Source organism: Asterias amurensis, chromosome 4 (genome assembly GCF_032118995.1).
Source record: "Asterias amurensis chromosome 4, ASM3211899v1".
Lineage (NCBI taxonomy): Eukaryota > Metazoa > Echinodermata > Asteroidea > Forcipulatida > Asteriidae > Asterias > Asterias amurensis.
This window is the reverse complement of record NC_092651.1, coordinates 19,816,204-19,840,019: the sequence shown is the minus strand read 5'-3', so window position 1 is coordinate 19,840,019 and position 23,816 is coordinate 19,816,204. Positions and strand designations below refer to the sequence as shown.

General features: G+C 38.3%; 1 protein-coding gene across 5 annotated transcripts in view; it reads right to left on the bottom strand.

The window, feature by feature from the left end:
• LOC139936139 (gamma-aminobutyric acid type B receptor subunit 2-like) overlaps positions 1-23,816 on the bottom strand; it is a 268,807-nt gene that overhangs the window by 202,412 nt on the left and 42,579 nt on the right. The window lies entirely within an intron of this gene.

The window sequence follows — 23,816 nt, the reverse complement described above, 5'->3', positions numbered from 1 at the left end:
TATTGTTTTATTTAACACCTGATCAACCTATTGTTTTATCAAGAGTGTAGTTTACCTCCGAATGGATTTACTTATCATCGCTAGTCCAATTTGATTAACATGGGAATTACGTTTCCAAAATAACTCCTCGGAACATCTGACACCCGAAATGTCTAAGGTTCTCCGCCGTCGAAAACACTGAATTATTCAAATAGTCAAATGTGAGTGAAATATTAATAAGTTCTTATGCCCCAAGGGGGGTTGAACTATCAGTCCAGCTCGATCACGACTGACCATCGAATGTGTTGGCTTGCCGTTCACACAAAAGTCCGTTTTTCAATTTAGCAGGGTGCTTAGTTACAGCACGAGCTCACGTCTGGGTCCCTGATTGCTTTATGGCTTTGTCATCTAGTCGCCTTTCCAGCCGGTATTGACACAGAAAAAGTGCAGCGAGCCCCCGGTGCTTTCATCAGAAGAACAATAAATAAATATGATTCTTAGATCAGGAAAAATGGTGACCATCCGTTTAACCTTAACGGGATTCCCGGGATTGAGAAAATAAATGGATAAAATCAGTAGTTGGTGGGGACGCCCCATTACACGGGTAACGAGGCGCGTTAAGGTTCCACAGATCTCTGTAGATCGTACCGATTAAATAAACGGAGTTCCTGTCATTTTATTGGTGTCTCGACAGCGGCTGAGCTGGACAGGAATGACTAATTTGATCACAGGCTTTGATGATTGTGGGTTTCCTGAGACGTCAATTTGTAGAAGCTAAATTATCTCAAATCTTTCAGTCGAGGGAAAATCACCTTTTTTGTTAAGCAAAAAAATGTTACTTGGGTCTAAATTGAGAAAGGCATTAAAACTACGGTCCATTTAGCATCAATTTTTCAACACGTTTTTTAATTTAGCTGGAGAAAAGCACTAAGACTACCATTTAACTACAAATTGTGCACATAATTTTTCACAAAAACAGTACCAAAGAAGGGCTGTACGTGCTGGAGCTCAAGCCAATTTAACCTATGTCACAACTGATATTGATTTCAGGGTGAAATCACAATCCAAAATGCTAGAAAACCGATATACTGTAAGCTATACTAGGCATATTTGCAAGACGTGCACACATGAGTTCAGCTGCTGTGTATGTTTACAATGATTCAAATGTTTGTGAAGCTGGCTCCAGTCGTTCGTGAGGTATCAATTTGATGTGAACAGCGAAAAGAGAAATTCAAAACGGCTCACACATTAAAAGCCAATAATGTTCAAACGGGTTCGGTTTGTTCAGGCATGGTTCAGCTCATAAAAAGGAACTCATTTTATAGGACAGTCTACCACCTGAAGATTGTACCGTCTGTGGCTTCGTACATGGCGCGCATATCCGTTACTCAGTTACGCTCAAGGCGCTTTAACATACATTGTTTTCCTTCAAGGTATGTGGAACTCCTTTGAAGTAAGAGACCGATTTTACATAGCACCATATTATGGTTTTCAAGGTGATGTGGCACAATAAGCTGTCAATCTAACCATGCATGGGCACCGAGGCGAACCCCTTCTCTTTTAGAAAAATGCACTGGGTTCTTTTACGTGCGTTACACAACACACGGGACCAAAGGCTTTACGTCCAATCCGAAGGACGAAGCATCATGGTTGAGTGTCTTGCTTAAAGGAACACGTTGCCTTGGATCGGTCGAGTTGGTCTTTGAAAAGCGTTTTGTGACTGTTTGTTATAAAATGCATATGATTAGAAAGATGATTTAAAAGTAGAATACAATGATCTACACAAATATGCCTCGAAATTGCGTGGTTTTCTTTTTACCTCGTCCAATAACACGGTCGGCCATTTATGGGAGTCAAAATTTTGACTCCCATAAATGGCCGACCGTGATAGTTCGCGACGTAAAAAGAAAACCGTACAGTTTTGAGTGATACTTGTGTGGATCATTATATTCTACTTTTAAAAAATCTTTCTAACCATATCCATTTCATACCAAACGGTTTCAAACGCTTTTTATAGACCAACTCGTCCGATCCAAGGCAACGTGTTCCTTTAAGGACACAGGTATCACGACTGGGACTCGAACTCATACTCTGCTACTCAGGAACACCACAGTTCGAATCCGGTGCTCTTAGCCGCTAGGCCATGACACGCCACATTTAGTGGTTTGTTGGTTTGTTTATCATACCATAGAGCAATCATTTACACAGACAGACTCTAGACGACTGGATCTTTATCTTCTTCACACTACAGTCACAATCAAAAAGTGTTCCCAGACGAAAAGAAATCAGATGTAAGGAAGTCACATGCGCTCACTCAAAACAGGTGATATGATCAGAAAGATATTGATCGAGAACCCAAAGTCTTCCACACCTGAGGAATGCGACGTCTGTCAAACCTCCTCATCATATTCAAAATCATAAATCATCGACCGATGATGACCGGGAATTATTTTCCTAACTAATGAATTCGATTAGAGGTCCACGCCTGTGTCCCGGCACTGGAGGACACGGTGCTGACAGGTTGCTGAAGATTGCCCGGGCGATAACCAATCCGTCTCGTCACACTAGGAGCAAACTGCGGACTTATTAGAAGGCCAAAGGCGTTGAGCAATATAAATAAAAACTCGAAACACCGGATTGTAGATCCTCTCCGTTCTTCGTTTAATTAGAGAACCACCTTCGTATTGACAAGAGAGGTCGTTTGTCAGTGTTCTTATGTTACTTGTTTAGACCCACAGTACAGTGGCATTTGCAATTGCGTGGGGTTGTTCGTCGTTGGTTCAAAACAAAACTGACAGCGTCTTAAAGAAGATAATACAATGCTCACCATTTCGGGAAGGCATACCCTAGGACAAATGCTCAACGATGTTGACTTGATGTGCGTTATTTTGTTTGCACTTCCGTAATTATAAAGGACGTAATCTGTCAGAGTTACTATGCAGGTATAGTAAATAGGTTTTTTGAGAAGAAAACACTAAAATATGCAAGTCGTTGAATGTACGTATAAACTCAGTCAACATTTCAATGGAAATGTTTTGTACCATCATTAACTGAATTTACATCAGCTTTAACTTTAACATTTAACTTTACGAAACGCTATGGTACTGATAACTGCTGCTGCTGTATTATCATATAAACTTGTGCAGATATTTTGATGTAATTTTATTGTTAACCAAATGCCAATGGTCTGTGACTTTTTATTTGGTGTTGTATTTTTATATGAAAATAAACCAATTTTGAATTGAATTGAGTTACGTGTTATTTCAGAGATAAACCATTGTAGACAGTATAACGCTGGCATGAAATTATGCCCAAAGAGTGTCACCAGCAATTGCTATTTCACTTCAAATGTGGATTTTGTTGTTCTTACTTCAGGGATCACGTTCACAAAACAGAAATTCCACTTGGCTAAATTGTATACGCGGATTACACAGTGTAACTTCATAAGGGGCTTAATTTCCACCAAGAATTGAATTTGTCCAGTGTTTTAGTATTCTATACGCGACTCTCTCTGCCTAATTCCAAGTTATTGAGATTCAACCCTATGGGACCTCGGATGTAACACAACCTTTCCAGCCCAGAAGGAACTCACTTGTGACAGGTAGGTTATGGTGAGAGAAACAACCTCCCTTGTGGCTCGTAGCCGTGGAAGCCGCAGCGAAAACAAATTTGGTCAATCTGAAATTTCAGATGGATGTCTGCGTCCGAAGTTGGGAATAGTTATATATACTGGTGATGACAAAGACTGTATACAGCTCTTGGTTGATGGGAAGGGATGACAGCGGTATTTCTTTTGAAGTTTAAGTCAACAATTTGATTTGCATAATCTGGTGCTTTCAGTATGTTAGACATTTTTAACAAATTGATGCAAATTTAACAGCTTTTACATTTTTTACAGGTAAATTATATAACACTACATTTTTTTTTCAAAGTGAGTATAGGGATTCACGTCGTGGCAAAAACATGATCTACAAAAAGGTATCAAAACCCTTTTCGTGTAAATTTGTTTACAGTTGGTTCGGGGTTGTGTTTCACGTTGAACAGCTGTCGATGTGACACCTCAGTGACTGATTGTGATACACTGTATACCCATCTTTATATTTTGTAGACTTTTAGTGAAACTAGATAATTAAAGAACGAGACACTTTGAAATGAGGGTTCGTCATCAAACATGTTTCACACACGAGGACCCTACACGTGGCCAATTTGACGCGTTAATATTTGTTGGGTAAATTCAAGGCAGTTTACCGAGAGTACAAAAGGTAAACACAATTTGTCCATACAAAAACAGTGGGTATAGTTGTGATATCGAGTGCTCCTCCTCAAAACAAAGTACTGCTCTTCTTCGGAGAGCGCTGCGTAGAATGTCAACAGCGTGAGGCCGTCCAAGGCGCCGTCCGTCTAGCCACCCCAGACGGCTGGGGTCTCGCACGGCGATCGATACAAAAAGGCGGGTACCCTTATAGCACTAGATCAAACACGCCAGCAACACTGCAAGTGTGGTTACCAAGTGCCTGCTAGGTACACCTTCGATCGCTGACAAAAAAAAAGTGGAGACGACTTAATGTTTGTAACACCCAAGGGGTTAACGTGTAACTATAGGTTGTATTATTAGATTAACTTTGGATAAATAGTTGCTCATAGAAGCTTTTATTCATACGCATTTGAGTGTAATTTTAATGGAGGGTTTGTTCAAATTGTGTCCATTAGGTAGGAGTTGTTTTTATGCCTCCTACAAAGTTCAACGTTATTTTTCTAATTGGCGCCAATTACGTGTTTTGAATTGTGCACTTCCTACGTGATTCTTTGTGAGCATTACAATAATAATGCAACTTGGTGCTGGGACACAATGTCAATATTATTACTGATTATCAAAGGTGCTGTTCATTCAATTTAAAATCAAATTATCTTAATGGGTAGCAACGTTCACCATTTGGTTGTCTTCGATATGGGAAATTTCCACGAATTTGGGTACTTTTGGAAACGTACGCAATGTCCACAGATTTACATTAAAGGCAGTGGACACTATTGGAAATTACTCAAAATAACTATTGGCATAAAACCTTTCTTGGTGACGAGTAATGGGGAGAGGTTGGTGGTATAAAATATTGTGAGAAACGGCTCCCTCTGAAGTGCCATAGTTTTCGAGAAAGAAGTAGTTTTCCACGAATTTGATTTCGAGACCTCAGATTTAGAACTTGGGGTCTCGAAATCAACCATCTAAAAGCACACAACTTCGTGTGACAAGGGTTCTTTTTCTTTCATTATTATCTCGCAACTTCGATGACCGATTAAGCTCAAATTTTCACCGGTTTGTTATTTTATGCCTATGTTGAGATACACCAACTGTGAAGGCTAGTCTTTGACAACTACCAATAGTGTCCACTGCCTTTAACTTACACCGTTTGAAGATAATGGTAATAGAAAGCGTATACCTTAAAATTTTACTTGCTGAGGTGCTGTAGTTTTTGAGAAATGAGTAAAACAATGTCGAAAAAATAGGTTTGACATGCTGAAAAAATTTTCATCTTAAGAGACGAAAATTATATTCTGGCCTGGTTGACTAATTTCTCATAAACTACAGCATCTCAGCAAGTAATATTTTGAGGGAAGCTTTCTACCATCATTATTTTCAAACTGTGTGAGTTTCCTACAAAAGTACCCAAACAGACCCTTTACAGGTAAAGGCTGTAGATACAAGTGTAGGCCTAAATGACATTTTTATGCCTAAATTCATTTCAGTCCTGCGATTTTCAAAAGCACAACATCCAACAATCTGTGAATAATATTGTCCAGAAAGGACGTTTTTGTTTGTGTTTGAGAGAAAACAACAAAATAAGAACAAAATGGAAATCAGACTCAAGTTTAGGAAGAATATCATGCCTGTAGACCAACCCACTTTATATAACTATATAAATCTGAATCCGCATGACAACAGTCGTGCCTTCCATCGGCAGACTGATCCTTGATTGGGGCTTATGGTGTGAAAATGTCAACGCGCCATACAGCGCCCTCTTCCGAATATTGTGTGCGCAACACCTTTAAAGGGAAACTGTTTCTCTGGGGTAAATTGAACATCACACTGCGGTTTACAACAATAATATGCAGATGAAAACTATCAACGGAAAACTGTTTTGAATAAATATGGACTGATTCGAGACGGGATGGGCTGCTTTGTGTTATTGTTGACGTATTATCTCAATGACTTTGCTAGACATGTTTAGTTATTCCAACCGAATAGCTTTAGCTTCAACTTGTGTGATTGATCCATTGTTTCATCGATATAAGTTTCAGGTGGTTTATATCGTTACTGATCTATATACGAACTGGATATAAAGTCATTCCCAAAAAGCCATTTTGATGAAACGTGGACACAGCACTATGACACTAGGTTTGGGTAAGTTTGTCTGTTAGACACTCAAACCAAACAGTGTAGTGACGATACCTCAAAGAGGCTATTGAATGTATTGTATGATACTCTGCTACAATGCGCTATGTATAGCAATGACGAAGGGAAAAACTCCGATTGATTTGTATGTGTAGCTTTTTGGATACCATTTTACATTCCGATGGTGACCTCTTCTCCATGGCGAATTACCTTTCGATTGGCTCGTGAGTAATGACTGTCTCCATTTTTTCATCAGCCTTATAAGGCACAATTGGTCTGAGTTTTATATCCATTCAGTATCAACGAATTTGGGTCAAAACCAATCGTCTCGGTTGAGAGTTTTTGTTCTTCTTCTGACCATGGTAATTTGGGAAGCTTCGCATCAAACAACACTGTGATCAGCCTGAATGAACTATACACAGGAAACATATGTAAGGGGATACGCGTGTCTTGATGCTAGAAATAGTTCCGTTCTGGATTGTACCATCTATAAAATAAGAAGTTTCCCGTTACTTATCCGAACAAAAGATGAAACTTGATTCGAGTATCAGATTAGTTTTCAGATGTACAATGTACATTGAGAACAAATCTTGAAGTTTGTCCGGAAATAGTTGTCATTGTGTCACACCAATTTGCTCTTCCTGAACAACTCCGTGGGAAGCCTCTTTCTTTCACCTTTAGTTATCAAACTGCAAGTTAGGTCCAAACTGCATGTTATGTCCAAACTGAGTAAATTGGTCACGTGTGTCAGATCAATAGAGTCGCAGGATTATTCAGATGCAGAAGTAAGTTAAAATTTAATGACCGTTTGTTTTGCTGAAAAATTTGCCATACATTAAAGGTAGTGGACACTATTGGTAATTACTCACAAAATTATTAGCATAAAACTTTACTTGGTAATGAGTATTGGGGAGACGTTGATGGTATAAAACATTGTGAGAAACGGCTCCCTCTGAAGTGACATCGTTTTCGAAAAAGAATTATTTTTTCCACGAATTTGATTACGAAACCTCAAGTTTAGAACTTGAGGTCTCGAAATCAACCATCTCGCAACTTCGACGACCGATTGAGCTCAAATTTTCACAGATTTGTTATGCATATGTTGAGATACACCAAATAATAAGAATGGTCTTTGACAATTACCGATAGTGTCCACTATCTTCAAACAACAATAATAATAACAACAGTAAAAATAGAGGTGTTCTCATCAGTCACAAGATCGAACCAAGTACGTACTCATATTGTTACACTACAATGATCGCGGATAGCTGGGGGAAAGAAGAACAAAAACCTTCTGTTTGAAGTCTTTATTCGTTAAATTAAGGCAAGACCGGGATACTGTTTTCGTGTTGTTTATGTGAAGCAATGTAGAAGAAATGTGTCCTTCTTGGTTGAAACAACGTCCTGTAAAGCCAACCAATTCGTGAACAACTAATTATACTATTGTATTGATTTGGCATTTTTCATTCAGAACGAAATTTCAAAGTTTTTAATACCCTTTTTCTTATTTTCTCTCTCCACACTCACACAATCTATCCCTCTCTCTCTCTCTTATTATATGTGTCTCTTTTTGCACGCGCCTGGAACTATAACCCACGCATAAACATCAATCGTCTTGCTGGGATTGGTTATGGCATTTTCACATTTCATCTGAACATTTGCACGTTTTTGTTTCCTCTTTTTTTTCGTAATTGAATTTTTGATCTTTCTGGCCTTGAAGCAAAACACATCAAGAAACTGACGTAGGTATTCGCTTGGCCGACTGAGAGAAAGTCAACTCAAATGTATAGCAACTCGAATATAAACTTGAAATTCTCAAGGTTGTCTGCTCAGATAAAGGATACAAATCATACCAAAGCTAGCTTAACATTTGATCCTTCTGAAGCCTCCAAGTCTAAAATGTATTTTAATTGTATTTATTTATTTATTTATTTATTTATTTATTTATTTATTTATTTATTTATTTATTTACTTGTATTCTTTAACATTGCGACCCAACAAGCAAAATTGAAAGTCTAACTACAGTCTTAAAATAACAAATTAACAGTAGCACTTAACAGAGTTTTAGTGGAAAGTATTTTTGTATTTTAGTGTTTGAATATCTTGTATTTTATATTTGTACTTACATAAACATTTTTATATTTAAACGTTTTTCTGTAATTTAATAAATAGTATGTTTATATGTTCTTATGCTCTGTAATTTTAAACGCAATTCAGCCTCTGGCTGCCAAGTTTGAAAGTTTTTTAATAATAACAATAGTCCATGGCATAATGGTAGTTATACATGGCCCCATAGGATTATTACAAAGTAAACCTGTGAGACCTTATGTCATCACACGTTGTCATTGATCTTAGTAATCAGTCTTAAAGCAAAAAGGCAAGAAGAAAAAAAAAGGAAGAAGCCCTAATTCGGCTGATAACCTTTTCAAACTGACGGTGTTTTTATCTGCATGCTTTCCTCTTTTTGTTGTTATTTAGTTTTTCTTTTCAAAGCAAGATTGTGAGCAGTTTAATTCCCAGATCGAAAGGTATACCGGTATAGAGCACACCCCCAAAGGAAAGATGTGAGTTCACATATTAAAGCGTCTTTGAAGTAATGCCAGACGTCTTACTTATCTAGGGCAAGTGATTCCCCTGTCGGCGGAATCACACACTGTTCGGGAACTATAACTTAGTATTGTTTAAAACGGCACAAACCGTTATTTATTTTCTAAAGTGAACGAGTCCGCTGTACAGACCAAGTAATCTTAGACAGGTTATCATAGTGAAGTGATTCAGAAATGAGAACTTGTTCGGAAATGACTGACTTAATGTCAGTCGTCTGAACTCAACAAAGATGGTCGCACAATATTTCCGAAATGTGGCTTTTTTTTTAAGAACGAAAGTCTTCGTGACATCAAAGGAACTTGCATTACATCCATAAAACAATTCAGATTCGGAAATGAAAACTTATTTGGAAATGACTGACTTAATGTCAGTCGACTGAACTCAACAAAGATGGTCGCACAATATTTCCGAAATGTGGCTTTTTTTTTTTAGAATGAAAGTCTTCGTGACATCATAGGAACTTGCATTACATCCATAAAACAATTCAGAAATATTTTGTTTAGACCCGGTGCATTTCAGATGAAAATCATGTGGCTTCCATTTTCTAGTCTCACCTCTTACGTCACTCTCAAACTAAAGCAGACGATACTGATGTTCGTACTGTTCAAGTTTGTAAAATACCCGATAATTCTGTAAACATTTCATGATTAATGTACAACAACAATAACACTACATATAAATTTTGAAACTGAAACTTACCTAGCAGTTGTGTACTTGTGTTTTGTCAATTTTGTACATCAATTCTGCATTTTTTTTTCAATTTTTTTTTTAACCCACTTATTTGTTTACCATTAATTTTGTGTGTGTAGGCCTACTCTTAAAAATCTTCACGTCAGTGGGAAATTAAACCCGAATGTAGTAAATTCACCTAACTACTTCTCGTATTGTATTTTTCTATCGTCAAACCTTTCACATCCTGATACAAAGCAGTGATTCTTTCCAAATACAAAAAAGCTTGCCATACATACTGAACAATAATTTCAAAAGAAACTGGGACACTATACAAAATAAATTGAGGTGACGCGCCCCGGTTTAACACAAACGGAAATTACATGAAGAGTTTGGTAAAATTTGTTCTGTATCAGACGAGACAAGTCCACGCATTCGAAGAAAGAGAAATTATATGCCATGAAATTAAATCAACACAGAGAATAGCATCAGTCAAATTTCTATTTGCAGCTGGCTTGTGAATTGTACATGCAATGGTATTGGATTTTCATGGGAGTCTTACGATTTCAAAAAAGCAATTTGCTCGCTGTCAAAATAAATTACTTTCCATTAAAGGGGACTTGAGTCTTACATAAAATGCAAACAGTCTATACGTCAACCACTCAATGAAGATGGCATTTGGATACTGAAATTAGTGACTTAGGAAACAGTTTTACCCCTTGACCAAAGTTATTAAGTGGTGTTGTTTTAACGTAAACCAAACACTGGTGATTTCTTTATTGCATCTGTCTGTGGTTTGATACTTGAACGAACGCGAGAGCTGACATGGTGAGATGATGATTGCCCGATAAGCACAGATAGTATGAGACAAACCAATCATTTGATCATATGGTGATCAAATAGGGTGTGACATTAACGAGTATGCACTTGACCACTGGCTAATTGGTTAGAAATGAGAGTGACAGAGAGAGGCTCAGAATGCGTGATGGCTGGATGGGAAGAGAAAAAGTGGGTAAGGAATGAAGAATAAGATTCATATACACACACCACTCACGTTGAGCAATGGGCAACAAAAACAATGATGTGTGATTTGTGGCTTTGTTTCTAACAGTTTCAAGTACAAGCTATGGCAATCTTGCTTTGCATTGATGGCTTCATGTAGTTTTCCAGCTGTGTTTAGCAAAACCTCGGGCTCTGACGTTGAACAAGAAAAGTCTAACAAGTTGTCACATCGCTCTTGGACTCTGACTTGCCTGTTTAGTCTGTTTTCCCTTTGTGGTGTCCCCCCCCCCCAAATCGCGTCCCACTAAATAAGGCCCGGGTTATTACAGACAGTAACTGTTACACATTAAAAGCACATAATGTGATCGGCAGCTTTTTGAAAGGGGCACAACTAAGCAAACCTAATTTGCTGAGCAGAATCAGGTCAACCAGCCAACATAATCATCGTGTGTCCCGCACATTAAGTTTAACTGGTCCCCTTCTACCTCATGCTTAGTGATTCACTCATAACTTAAAATTATACGGTATCAAGTCCAAATATGATCACCTTTACCTTCCGCCGGTTGATCGATAAATTGGCCAAAAATATAGTTACCCAATTTAGATCCATACAATCGGACAGGTGTTCCATAGTGCAAGGCTCAACAAGAACGGATGTGTGGCCATTAAGTACTTATACATTATAGGCCTACCCTACTTGAAAGACATTAAATTCCCTCTCTGTGCCTGACCAATAAAGTGTCTATCTGGTAGCTTGGAAAACGGAACACCTGAAATTGATTTGAACGAATCTTCATTCTCGTTAAAGACCAATCGTCCGAAAAGAAAGGTTCTGCAATAACTGTTTTGGTTGACAAAGATTTTAAATATTGGCCATAAAAAAGGTTAACCCAAATATAAAACGTTAAAACCTGAAGAGAATCGATTTTCCAGCCTAGTTGGAATTTACTATCAAGTCTAGCAGAAGCAGCTGGTGTCTTTATTTCTTGCTCATGGTTTCAATTTGAATTGTAGATGCAGTAGTGAGTTAATGTTCAAGAGATTTCAATCTCGAAAGAAGTTAATGAGACAGATGAATGAGACAGATAGCGCCACAAGCGGTAAAAAGGTAAGAAGAATTACAAGGCGACAAACGAACAATGAATGCGGGTGCGCATTTAAGGGTACGAAAGAAAAGTTACCGAATGTAAGTTTGATATCGATCAATCATCTAGTCAGTCAATAAATAAATAAATAAATATATCAATCGATAGTTATTTCAATAAATCAATACGAACATCACTCCAGAAGTCAATAAAAACAATCGATAACAAAGTCATAAAAATCAGTTACTCAAAGACGGCGTGGACAATATGTTACAAAATCGATTCCTTTTAAAACCAACACAAGAAAATGTTTGAAGGGAAAAAAGTGTCCTTCCAAATGTTTCCGGGCAAAAAACTGACCACGTACCGATTTTCAAAATTCTATTTTAAGCGTAATTTAAATCGATGACTGTAATTCAACGGAAGGGCTTCAGGTTTTTTTTTTTTTTTTTTTTTTTTTTTGCACACACACACCTCGTACTTCCACTTTTCTGTGCATATTTATGTATGCATTAAATAGTCGTGTGTCTTAGCATCCTGTTTAGATGGCCCCAGAGTGTCAACGCATATCCAAAATAGGTTTCTGTATTTTGTTGGGACAACCGATTTATTTTGAGGTATTTTGGATCCAAATAAACTGAAAGTGCAAAAAGGCATAACCATTATATTACACTGTGGTTCTGTTTGGCATCCTTTTGAGATGGTCTCAGAGTGTCACCGCGTATCCAAAATAGGTTTCCGTATTTTGTTGGGACAACCGATTTATCTGCGCTCTTTTTGATCCAAATAAACTGAAAGTGCAAAAAGGCATAACCATTATATTACACTGCATTGGTCCCCCCTTCCTCATGTCTTGGTTATTTGAAGAACTATACGATAATGCATTTATGTCAATCTCGTCTGGTGTATTTTAGCAGATGCCCGGGCAATCAAGTTTCGGCAAATATTTGGCGAACGTGATGGGACTGAATCAGTGTGTGGTTCTCAACTCTCTGTACCGAATGAGAGAATGTGTGTACTCCAATCAAACTCTCTGTACCGAATCAGAGTTATTATCTAACCATATTCATGTACAGAGAATTCCCAGGTAATTGCAGAAAGTAATGTCAGACAGGCATGATAATTGTGGTTGTTTGAAAAAATCGGGATCATTCCATCTGGTACAAAACCTGATCTATATTTACACAAAGTGTGGGCTGTAAACAGACTTTTTAAGCTATGTAATCATATTTGTCTCCACATTTTTCCAAAGGCAAGCAAACTCAAGGTGAAATCAGATTTAGTTAGATAGAATATTATGTCTGGTAAGAGCACTGAAAATGTTGAATTAGGCTGTTGCAATAATTGATGAATTTCAATCCAGATATAGAATCTTGTCCGATTATGAGCTTAGGAAAATTTAGTAGTTGATTTCTGTCTCTCACCGAACATTATGCAAATACCGACATAACTTATGCAAAGTGCCAGGCAAACCACAGACACAAGCCAAGCTGATGCAAGGTCGTGCATTCTTGTTTCACAAATACATGGAATTTACCTGGTACTGCAAACAAAATTAAACAAGATGAAATTACCGACAAATTGTCATAACAAAGGGAAACTGGTGGATGAAGATTCACAATGAATGAATGAATATGGTCAGTCATGCATTAAGTTATTTCAGAAGCAAAATGGCAACTCTATTAAGATTTGGGCCAAGGACATAATTTTTAAAATATATTATCCAGGAGTTCATCAATCAATATCAGAGTGTTTGAAATCTCCAGTTCAACCGTCAGGTAGATGTGATATCCATTTATCAAAATAATCTTTCGAATCTCAAATCTTATCACACAGGATGCCGTCAATGTGTAAGCCACGAATTGTTTGATGTGTAATGTCTAAGATGACCTCGGGAGTCACATTGAGTTTTCGTGAGTGTCTTGAATTCAGGGCATTTCGCACTGCAGGTGTATACGTGTATTATTTTTAGAACAACTTATGTTGTGTTATTTCGGTACTAACAATTTAAAGGCGAAGTATACCTTCGTTTGTGTTTTGAACTGTTCATTTAGTTGTATTCTATATACACGTGGATACAGTCTAACTATAACAGGTGAACAGTTCATTTTAAAGGGTGGTAGCAGTTTCGTTATGTCCACGCAGGAAGAATACTCTTAATTGGAATAAAACAATATGGGAGAGTGTTAAAGGCAGTGGACAATATTGGTAATTGTCAAAGACTAGCCTTCACAGTTGGTGTATCTCAACAAATGCATTAAATAACTAACCTGTGAAATTTTGAGCTCATTCGGTCATCAAAGTTGCGAGATAATAATGAAAGAAGAAAACACCCTAGTCACACGAAGTTGTGTGCGTTTAGATGGTTGATTTCGAGACCTCAAGTTCTAAATCGGAGGTCTCGAAATCAAATTCGTTGAACATGACTTCTTTCTCGGAAACTATGTCACTTCAGAGGGAGCCGTTTCTCACAATGTTTGATACCATCAACCTCCCCATTACTCGTCACCAAGAAAAAATTTATGCTAATAATTATTTTGAGTAACTACCAATAGTGTCCACTGCCTTTAAATGCAAACAAGTTTCTCAGATTGAAAACTCCTTGTTGAATCCTCTCATTTAAACCGCATTCCTTTGAAGGGAATTGGTTTTCAGCAAATAATTATACAATTTCCAGCAGCTGCAGTGCTTGTTACAAAGTAAGTTTTTGTGGGTCATAATTGTGGGGTAACTGCCAAAGGTATACATGTCCTTTAACTTATTGTTCGAATTAAAAAATAAATACAACAATATTTAACAACTTTGGTATTATTTTTGTGAACTTTTTTGTTTACGTCTCCTCAATGAGACAGTAACCATGGTGACAGTTTAACACCCCGGGTTTTTGCAATGTGCAACTCGAATCGATGTGACATTCATGAATCGAAAACAATATTTTAAATTTCACATTTTTTAATGTATAGCCACAGTGTGATTTTCGTCAACCCAAGGTTGTTTATATATCGATCTACATCGCAAGGGTCATGTTTTTTTATGAGTACATCTAATTTAACGTGGTTTTTATTAACCTAGTAGAACCCTGCATCAACGAAATAGGATATTTTCAGGCAACTTGAATTTAAATTCGTTGACCCAAAAGTAAAAACAAAATTGGAGTTCTACCATTGTAGTGATTCCACTGAACCCAATTATAGCAATTCTCAGTCCCATCATCAGATACCACCATTTTCCTAGCATGACCGATATTAGATTTTTGGACAAAAATATGATTGCATTGTGGAATATTGGAAATTTGAAACCTACCCCCGGAAGGATGAAGATCATCATAAAAAAAAAATCAGAGTTAGGGTCGTACACTGTGATCCAATTTCAATTTCCACGTGGGTTTTACGTTTCTTCCACACCGCTCATAACAACATCAGTGAAAGAGCTTCGATCTCATAAACCCGCCACGCAGAGACCTACATTTTTGGACAACGCTCAACAAAACCACATCTTTCAGAGAGATCACGGAAGATCCGCTCGGAGTTAAAGGATGCACTTTTATACATTGAATAATAGTATAGGCCCTAATAATGCAAACTGTTTGCCCCAAATATTGAATCACCGGAAAAACAAACAGATGTATACCAAAATACATCTGCAACAGTGCCACGAGTTATTACTATTTACTTAACGAGCTGTCAGTTGCTGTGGTTTCTGTATTTGCCCTATGTTGAATGGGAGCAGGGGATAATACACAATGTATATAGCTCTTCTCGACATCATTCTGAATGTGGATCTTGATAATTATTTTCAACGCTTTAATTAGGGCCAAACGAGAAGAGAAGATGATGAAGAAAATTTCAGACAGTTGGGAGGATCAGGGAAACCCCAGAGAATTATCCTGGGAAAACCCACGCAGTCAATTAGGGACTAAAAACCCAATTCCAAGCCCCAGAGAATTATCCTGGGAAAACCCACGCAGTCAATTGGGGACTAAAACCCCAACTCCAAGCCCAACAGGAGAGGCAAGAAACCACTGGATCAGTCTGACCGCCTGGATGAGAGACATGGAGTAGCTTTTTTGGCCTCCAATCAGTCACACTTATCCCTACAAAAACAGCTATCCGTGAAATAATTTTTCTACAATCTCCCTAAATGCAATCTCCATATATTACTTCGAAAAGAATCGATCTTTTGATACCCATTCATTTTAAGAAAGAAAAGGAAATCAAACAGTCGCAGGGTAGGGTTGTCGTTTTGCGACAGGGGGGTATTTGCTGCGCAAAACAAAAACTTGTATAAATCTTCTCACATGAATAACTCTTTTTAAATAGCATTTCCCGTTATCCAATCAAGAATAACGATTCTCACTCAAAACTTCAAGCCTGAAGCTATTTTTAGGCATCTGAAAGCACACAAGTTTGTGCATCAAGGGTGTTTTTTCTATCATTATTCTCTGGCATCTTCGATGAGCATTAGAGTCAAAACTTGCACATAATTTTATTATGTTTGGATACACCAAGTGAGAATCCTGGTCTTTGACATTTACCAAACGTGTCCAGTGCCTTTAACAGTAAACAAAACAGACGTGATTTCAAAATGCTATTGGTTGTTAGCGATGCTTTGTGCACCATCCAGACATCCTTCTATTCTCTCTGAGGATTACCAGTAACCTTCAACCGAACTTCCAGTCTTATCTCAGCTCGACAAAAATCATTCTTACTCACGGATTCGCATCTTCCGGGGGAGCATTTTAGCATGATTGCACACGTTCTCAAGTCAACCTTGAATCCACTCAGATTACCCACGTGTTATTTCCCGTTGTGCCATCCTCTCCGCTGTAGTAATTTTGTTGCACTAAAAGACACGCAGCAAAAAAAAAAAAAATTTACAGCCTTTCTGCCTATAGCCATGTTTTCTGCCCAGTGCTACCATAATGACTCCAAATGTCAACTTCAAAAAATTATGACAGCTTTTTCATTCTGGTATAATTGGTAAATTCACTATTGTGCCATAATTTCTCACGACTCTATAAAAAAAGGTGATACAATGTAGATTCAATATAGGTTATTTCTTCTTTCACAAACCTCTAACTCCTCATGGAGCTGTATCACATCCTGTGTGTGCGTTTGATTCACCAAACATAGGAAACAATGCCAACCCAATACTACCAGAATCCTATTTCACATCTGGGTGAAGAGAAGCACACAATGGTTTCGTTTTACGCCAGAAAGCACGGCAAAAACCACCATACAAACTGTTCAAATATTATCGGGTTTGAGTGCTTTCAATGGAAAATCAGATTTGTGTCGTGTCATGTTCCGTTGTCTGCAAAAGTCCCTCAAAATGTAATTCGCTTGAATGCATTTTGCCAAGGAATAATCAATGTTTTATTGAGCAATATGCCTACATTGCCTACAGGCTGGGTAAGTGAGGGATTGAATTTCTGAAAAGTTTATTATGCTTGACAAAAACATGGCATATCTGGTCACCGTATCTCCAGTCATCCATTTAAAGTTACCCAAGATCAAGTTTAATACAGCTTTTTAGTTAAAGGCAGTGGACACTATTGGTTATTACTCAAACTAATTATTAGCATAAAACCTGTCTTGGTGACGAGTAATGGGGAGAGGTTGATTGTATAAACGTTTGTGAGAAACGGCTCCCTCTGAAGTGCCATAGTTTACGAGAAAGAAGTAACTTTCCACGAATTTGATTTCGAGACCTAAGATTTAGAACTCAAGGTCTCGAAATCAACCATCTAAACGCACACATCTTCGTGTGACAAGGGTGTTTTCTTCTTTTATTATTATTATTCACAAGTTAGTTATTTTATGCGTGTTGAGATACACCAACTGTGAAGGCTAGTCTTTGACAATTACCAATAGTGTCCACTGCCTTAAAGTAAGTTACTAGAGTCGTTTTCCTTGAATTTGCCCTGCTTTCACTGACGATATTGCACACAATAAAGAATACATGACCCAGATAGATCCCGCATTTGGGGAGTTTTTAATCGATCTAACCGCATTTGTTTGACACCTCAGCTTTTGAAAACATTACATAAAAGACTGGCCGTGGTTTTATAACTGAATCGCTTGTATGAAATCAAAAACTGTACCGTCTAATTTTGCAGTGTCCATCTGACTTGACCTCCATGTCTCAATCCAATTCATTTTTGATTGTTTGGATTTTATTTCTAATAAAATTTGTGTTGGCCATGCCAGTCAGAGAAATAGCCTTGAATCTATGAGCAATTGAGAGTTGCATTGAGTTATATTACATATGTGATTGCATTGGGCGTTTGAGCGTTTCTAGACATTTCTCGAGGGTCAACGAAGTCTTTGCTTTGTAAAAAATATTTTCTTGCAAAATGCAGTTTATAGTGTTCGCTTGAAATGCAAGGGGCGCAATAAAATCAAAACAACATTCAATTCCTGAACATGTTTGAAAAGGGAGGCAAAGAACAAATGTTGACGAAACGTCAACTTTAATAAATTTAGCATATCTTGATCGTGACATGGCATTCACTCGTAAGAGGGATTTGTTTACATTTAATGTTAATCGAAAGACTTGCCGAGCCCTTCACGGGTCTGACATTAAAGGGACACGTTACCTTGGGTAGGGTGAGTTGGTCTATGAAAAGCGTTTGAAACCGTTTATATTAAAATGTATATGGTTAGAAAAATGTTTAAAAGACAGACTACAGCGACTACACAAGTAATATACCTCGAAACTGCATGGTTTTCATTATACGTCGTGACCTAACACGCCACGCCATTTTGTTGAGTCATGGTTTCACTCCATAAAATGGCCGACCATGTTAGTTCCCAAAGTAAAAGGAAAACCACGCAACTTTTAAGCATTTTTGTTTTGATCATGATATTCTACTTTAAAAACATCTTTATAAACCATATGCATTTGATAACAAACGGTTTCAAACGCTTTCCATGGACCAACTCGATCCAAGGCAACGTATCCCTTAATGCTACACAAACACGAATTCACAGCGAATGTTGAAAACGTGTCAACTGCAACCCATGAATCATTAAAGGAACACGTTGCCTTGGATTGGTCAAGTTGGTCTTTGAAAAGCGTTTGAAACCGTTTGTTATAAAATGCATATGGTTTGAAAGATATTTTAAAAGGAGAACAATAACCCACACAATTTGCATCGAAATTGCGTGGTTTACCTTTTACTTTGCTAACTAACACGGTTTGACTCCCATAAATGGCCGACCGTGTTAGTCGACGAAATAAAGGAAAACCACGCAATTGTTTGGATCACTATATTCCATATTTAAAGTATCTCTCTAATCATGCATTTTATAACAAACGGTTACAAACGCTTTTCAAAGACCAACTCGACCGATCCAAGGCAACGTGTTCCTCTAATGTGGTGTAGTTGAACATCTCTTCGCTGTAAATTCGCCACTTGCTTGAATCTAGGTCAGCCAGGAATCCCTAGACCAGATCGGTTTTCTGTCAATCTCTAGATGTTCCAAACCTCTCCAATATCTGGTCCAGTGCCGGTGTCCCAGGGAATTTCGACCGCCAGAGATTCTAATAAGCCATTTTGAGAAGTGGTGGACACAGTCATAATTGCACTGTTTGGTTTCGGTAAATCTGTCAGTGTACACCCAAACCATACAGTATATTCCTACGGTGCTCGCCATATTTCAAAAAGTCTAAGGCATGGACTCAGTTGGAGGATAATTCAAAAGAGGGCGCTATGTAATTAGTTTGCCGTAAAGGGGGGGAGACAGAATCTCCTGCCACACCGCTGCCACCCCCCCCCCCGCCCCTTTCGTTTCTTCTCAGCCAGCAACGGGCCTCAGTGAAGTTCAAGCGATTTTCATCACCCCTAGGTCAACATATTGACAAATCCATTTAGTATTTTAGAAAAGTTAATGTTCTACCATTATATTTGTTTTTTCATTATGTCTCGCATATGGTGTATTATGTATCGATATATGAATGTAACCTAATAAAAGAACACAGCGTTTGTAAGGAAAACATTTTCTTCATTAGTTCTTCGTTATTGTTAAGAGAAAAAAAAGTGTGCGCTTAACCACGTTTACCCTACAAACACTCGATGATTCAAGACAATTGAAAACGACCGGCCGCTATCGTCTGTAATGAATTCCATGTCAAAACCTTTCGCGAAAGGGTGACTCCTTCATATTGAAAGCAGACTGGTGTGAAATATCACACAAACAAACACAGTCATGTTTTACCTAAAATTAGTCATTCCATTACTACTTCAAAAGCGTCATTGATATCAATTCACAATATTGAGGATACCGTAACGTTCACCCGTTTGGTCTTGGTGGTATCCTTAGGGCCCTGTCACACGAGGCAACTTTCATGGCCAACTTGAAGTCAGCTACAAACTGCAGTGCATCAAACAGGAACACTTTGGTAGCACATGTATAATTCGAACATTGTCTTATGATCTACAAACGGATACCATGTGAACATTAAAATGTGAATGGCATTTTTTTCATGGAGATTGCCTCGTGTGACATGACTCTTACACTGCGAAACATTACCGATCCCGCTTGTGTTTTTATAACGCAGCCCGATTAAGTTTAACTGGTAAATTCGAATGTTGTGGGCGTGTTCTAGCGATCAATGATCAACTGGCATGAACATCAAGTTCCTTGCTTGTTGATCTAGTCATACCTGCCATTGTCAAAATATTGAGGAGGCCGATTGGAGTTGATCGTTTCGAGAGGTGTTGACTACAACACTTTTGTAAAAACGAGCGGTTTCGATGACAGGCTGGCAAGACGCACACGCGATTTAAGGCACAGCAGCGGATTTTACGACCGTCCGACGTATTTGGATACGGAACTGAACCCGTCCGAAGTCCTAAGATTAATCCTAAGTTAGGAACAGTTTTAATGAAATCGACGGGTGGACACTTTAGGCAATTGTCAAAGACCAGTATTCTCTCCTGGTGTATCCCATCATGCATACAACAAATCTGTGAAAATTTTGACTCACTTGGTCATCGAAGTTGCAAGAGAATAATGAAAGAAAAACGCCCTTGTTGCAAGATGTGTGCTTTCAGATGCTTAAAACGGCTTCAGGCCCAAAGTCTATTTACGTGAGAATTAACCGCTTTCTAAAAGGATGTTTAACTTCAGAGAGAGAGCCGTTCTTTCCAATGTTGTATACTATAAACAGCTCTTCATCGTTTGTTCAAGTGAGTTGCTATGCTAACAATTTTTGTAAGTAATAACCAATAGTGTCCAGTGTATTTTTAAATACTTAATATTTTTAAAAGTGATAAATAATCAAATGGCAAAGGAGCGGCAATAACTTATTCAGCGGACCATGACTGGGCATCCACTTACTGGGTTAGCCAAAACTTTCAATTTGATTATTCGTATAAACGGGACGTGTTCATGAGTTATGTAGTGGGTTGCATTAATCCACAATGCATTGAACGCCCTTGGCCGTGTAAGGCCCCGCTAGACGTAAATAATACATTGATCAACAGCCATGAACATTTTTAGTTGATAAAATGTCACGCAAGGCATTGCTATTCTCGCCTAGGGTAGAAATGTTTCATCACTTCCAGTGGTTCCGTCACGATAGAAGGCGGGGGCATTAAGGCACACGGTCGCTTAAAAGACTAGCGAGGCACGGATGATGTTGTTGCATCTATTTGCGAGAGGCATGCCCTTGAACGATCGACAATCAACTAATGTGGTAAATCTGGCTGAAAATAGCATGCTCTTTGCTTTAAAGGCATGGACACTTTTAGTAAGTTGTCAAAGACTAATAATAATAATATAACAATAATATCGAAGTCTTAGCAAACGTATCTACCAAACAAGGTACTCAAGGCGCTGAGTATATTATACAAAGTTTCAGAAAGATGGGTAATTGCAGTGATGCATTTTGAGACACAATTATTCTCACTAGTCTTCTCACTAGGTGTATCCCAACATATGTATAAAATAATAAACCTGTGAAAGTTTGAATTCAATTGGTCATCGAAACTGCGAGAAAATAATGGAAGAAAAAACACCCTTGTCGCACAAGTTGTGTGCTTTCAGATGCTTGAATTCGAGACCTCAGCTGAAGTATCGAATTCACGTCAAATATTTTAGTCTGAAGTAACTTCTTCCTCAAAAACTGCGTTACTTCGGAGGGAGCCGTTTCTCACAATATTTGTATACTATCAACAGCTCTCCATTGCTCGTTACCAAATCAATTTGTATGCGTACAATTATTTTGAGCAATTATCATAGTGCCCAGTGCCTGTACAGGGAACAGGAATCAAGTTCACTGATGACATTGTTTTGCATGTGGGCGTTCAGTGTGGGCGTTCAATGTGCTATCGATCAAAGCAGTGTATGGAAGAGTTGGGACAATTTGTGACTTGAAGCCATTTTCGGTTTAAAAAAATTGCAGGTGCACACACTGGGTTCCAGACTAGGCTGCACAGTGGGAATACAAATTTCATGTTAATAAACAAACCATTCAATTTGGTTTTCCATTTGACCCATTTTTGAGGCATTGCGGAACAGATTCCGGGTCAAAGTGACCCGGAAATAGGCCAGGCCACACGGACCCGGATTTCCTGTCAATTTTTAACCAGTTTTTTTTTGGAGCGTACGGTATGCGTGGCGCTTTGCAAAAATGCAATTATCATGGGCGGGTTAACATGCATCGAGGTAAAAAGCTGACCGCGGGATCCAAGTTCAATCCGTGCCGAAGTCAATAGCCTGCAAGTAATAAATGGATTTGAAACAAAGTGAATGATAAATGTCTGTGCGTTAACCGTTGCAAACTTATGCTCAGAACAGTGTACGGAAGGGTCGGAGGCAACTTGTGATTATTATGAAGCCAGTTTGGATATTAAAAACGCATGTGCGCGGACAGGATTCCAGACTAGACTGCACAGTGGGTTCTTCTAAAAAGAACGTTCTATTGCTGGTAAAATCAGACAACCGGTCAAGACTCCACTCAAATGGTATGCTAAGTAAACAACGGCTAAATACCAGTCACAAGCAATGTATATGGCATGAACGTTTGGCCAGTAACATGTGTAAACAAAAAAATAAGCTATTTTCGTGCTTCAGCACAAATTTTGCTCCACGAATATAGGCCCGGGGGTGGATTTCACAAAGAGTTGGGACTAGTCTTATCTCGAGTTAGGATGTGTTACTCAACCGAACTTCTTGAACTCGTTATCGACTCCAGGTTGGTAAGGACAGCCGAATTTTCTAAGCGTTAAAAGCTTTGTTCTCAAGTCACCATTAATAAAACGTGTTTCATAATTTGTAACGATCGTGATTGAGGTGCATGTTTTTGGCGCCAAGATTCGAATTACGGAACTTGTTCCTCTTTATCTAGACTCGTATCAAATTCCCTGAGGACATTTTGCTCCGTCTTTAAAACATTCTCTTATCAAACTGCTAATCTATTGAATCTATCACACGCTGATCTATAATTAATACATTTTTCGTGTACTTCTCTTCCTGTATCTCATGAGTGACGATCAAGGATCGATGCGTCCATGTGTTTGGATCACATACAGCTTTCATCGAGGGGAGTTCTCTCTTCATTTTATTCACCACACAGCCTCACTTAAACTGTCTCCGGGCAAACGGAGAATAGTCACTATGATTCGTATTGATTACAAGTGTACACACAAAAAAGTGTGGGACGTGATCGGATTAAATAACTTTGGTGTTTACTGTTCGAATATGGAGTAGAAATATCCATACAAGACGTTCTAGGTCTGGAATCTGGAATATGGGGTGGTGATGTAAAGACATATCAGTAGAATATATTTGAGTCTGCAGCGGAACTGCCCACTTGTGGCATATCACATGTCTAAGTAAACAAAAAACAATTTCAGATTTGTAATGCATTTATGCGCAGACCATCCAGGCTGTTTCCGATGGAAAAGGAATACAAAACACGGAGAAATCTGAATTTGTTTAATCGTCTGGCACCCTGATACACAATCCATGAATTTTGATACTAGGGGTACTAAACAGGGACCAAACTATTTTATCCTTCTGACCTCGATTTGGTTCTGGGAAATCTATAGGAGATAAATCAGATTGACACGAAGGAGA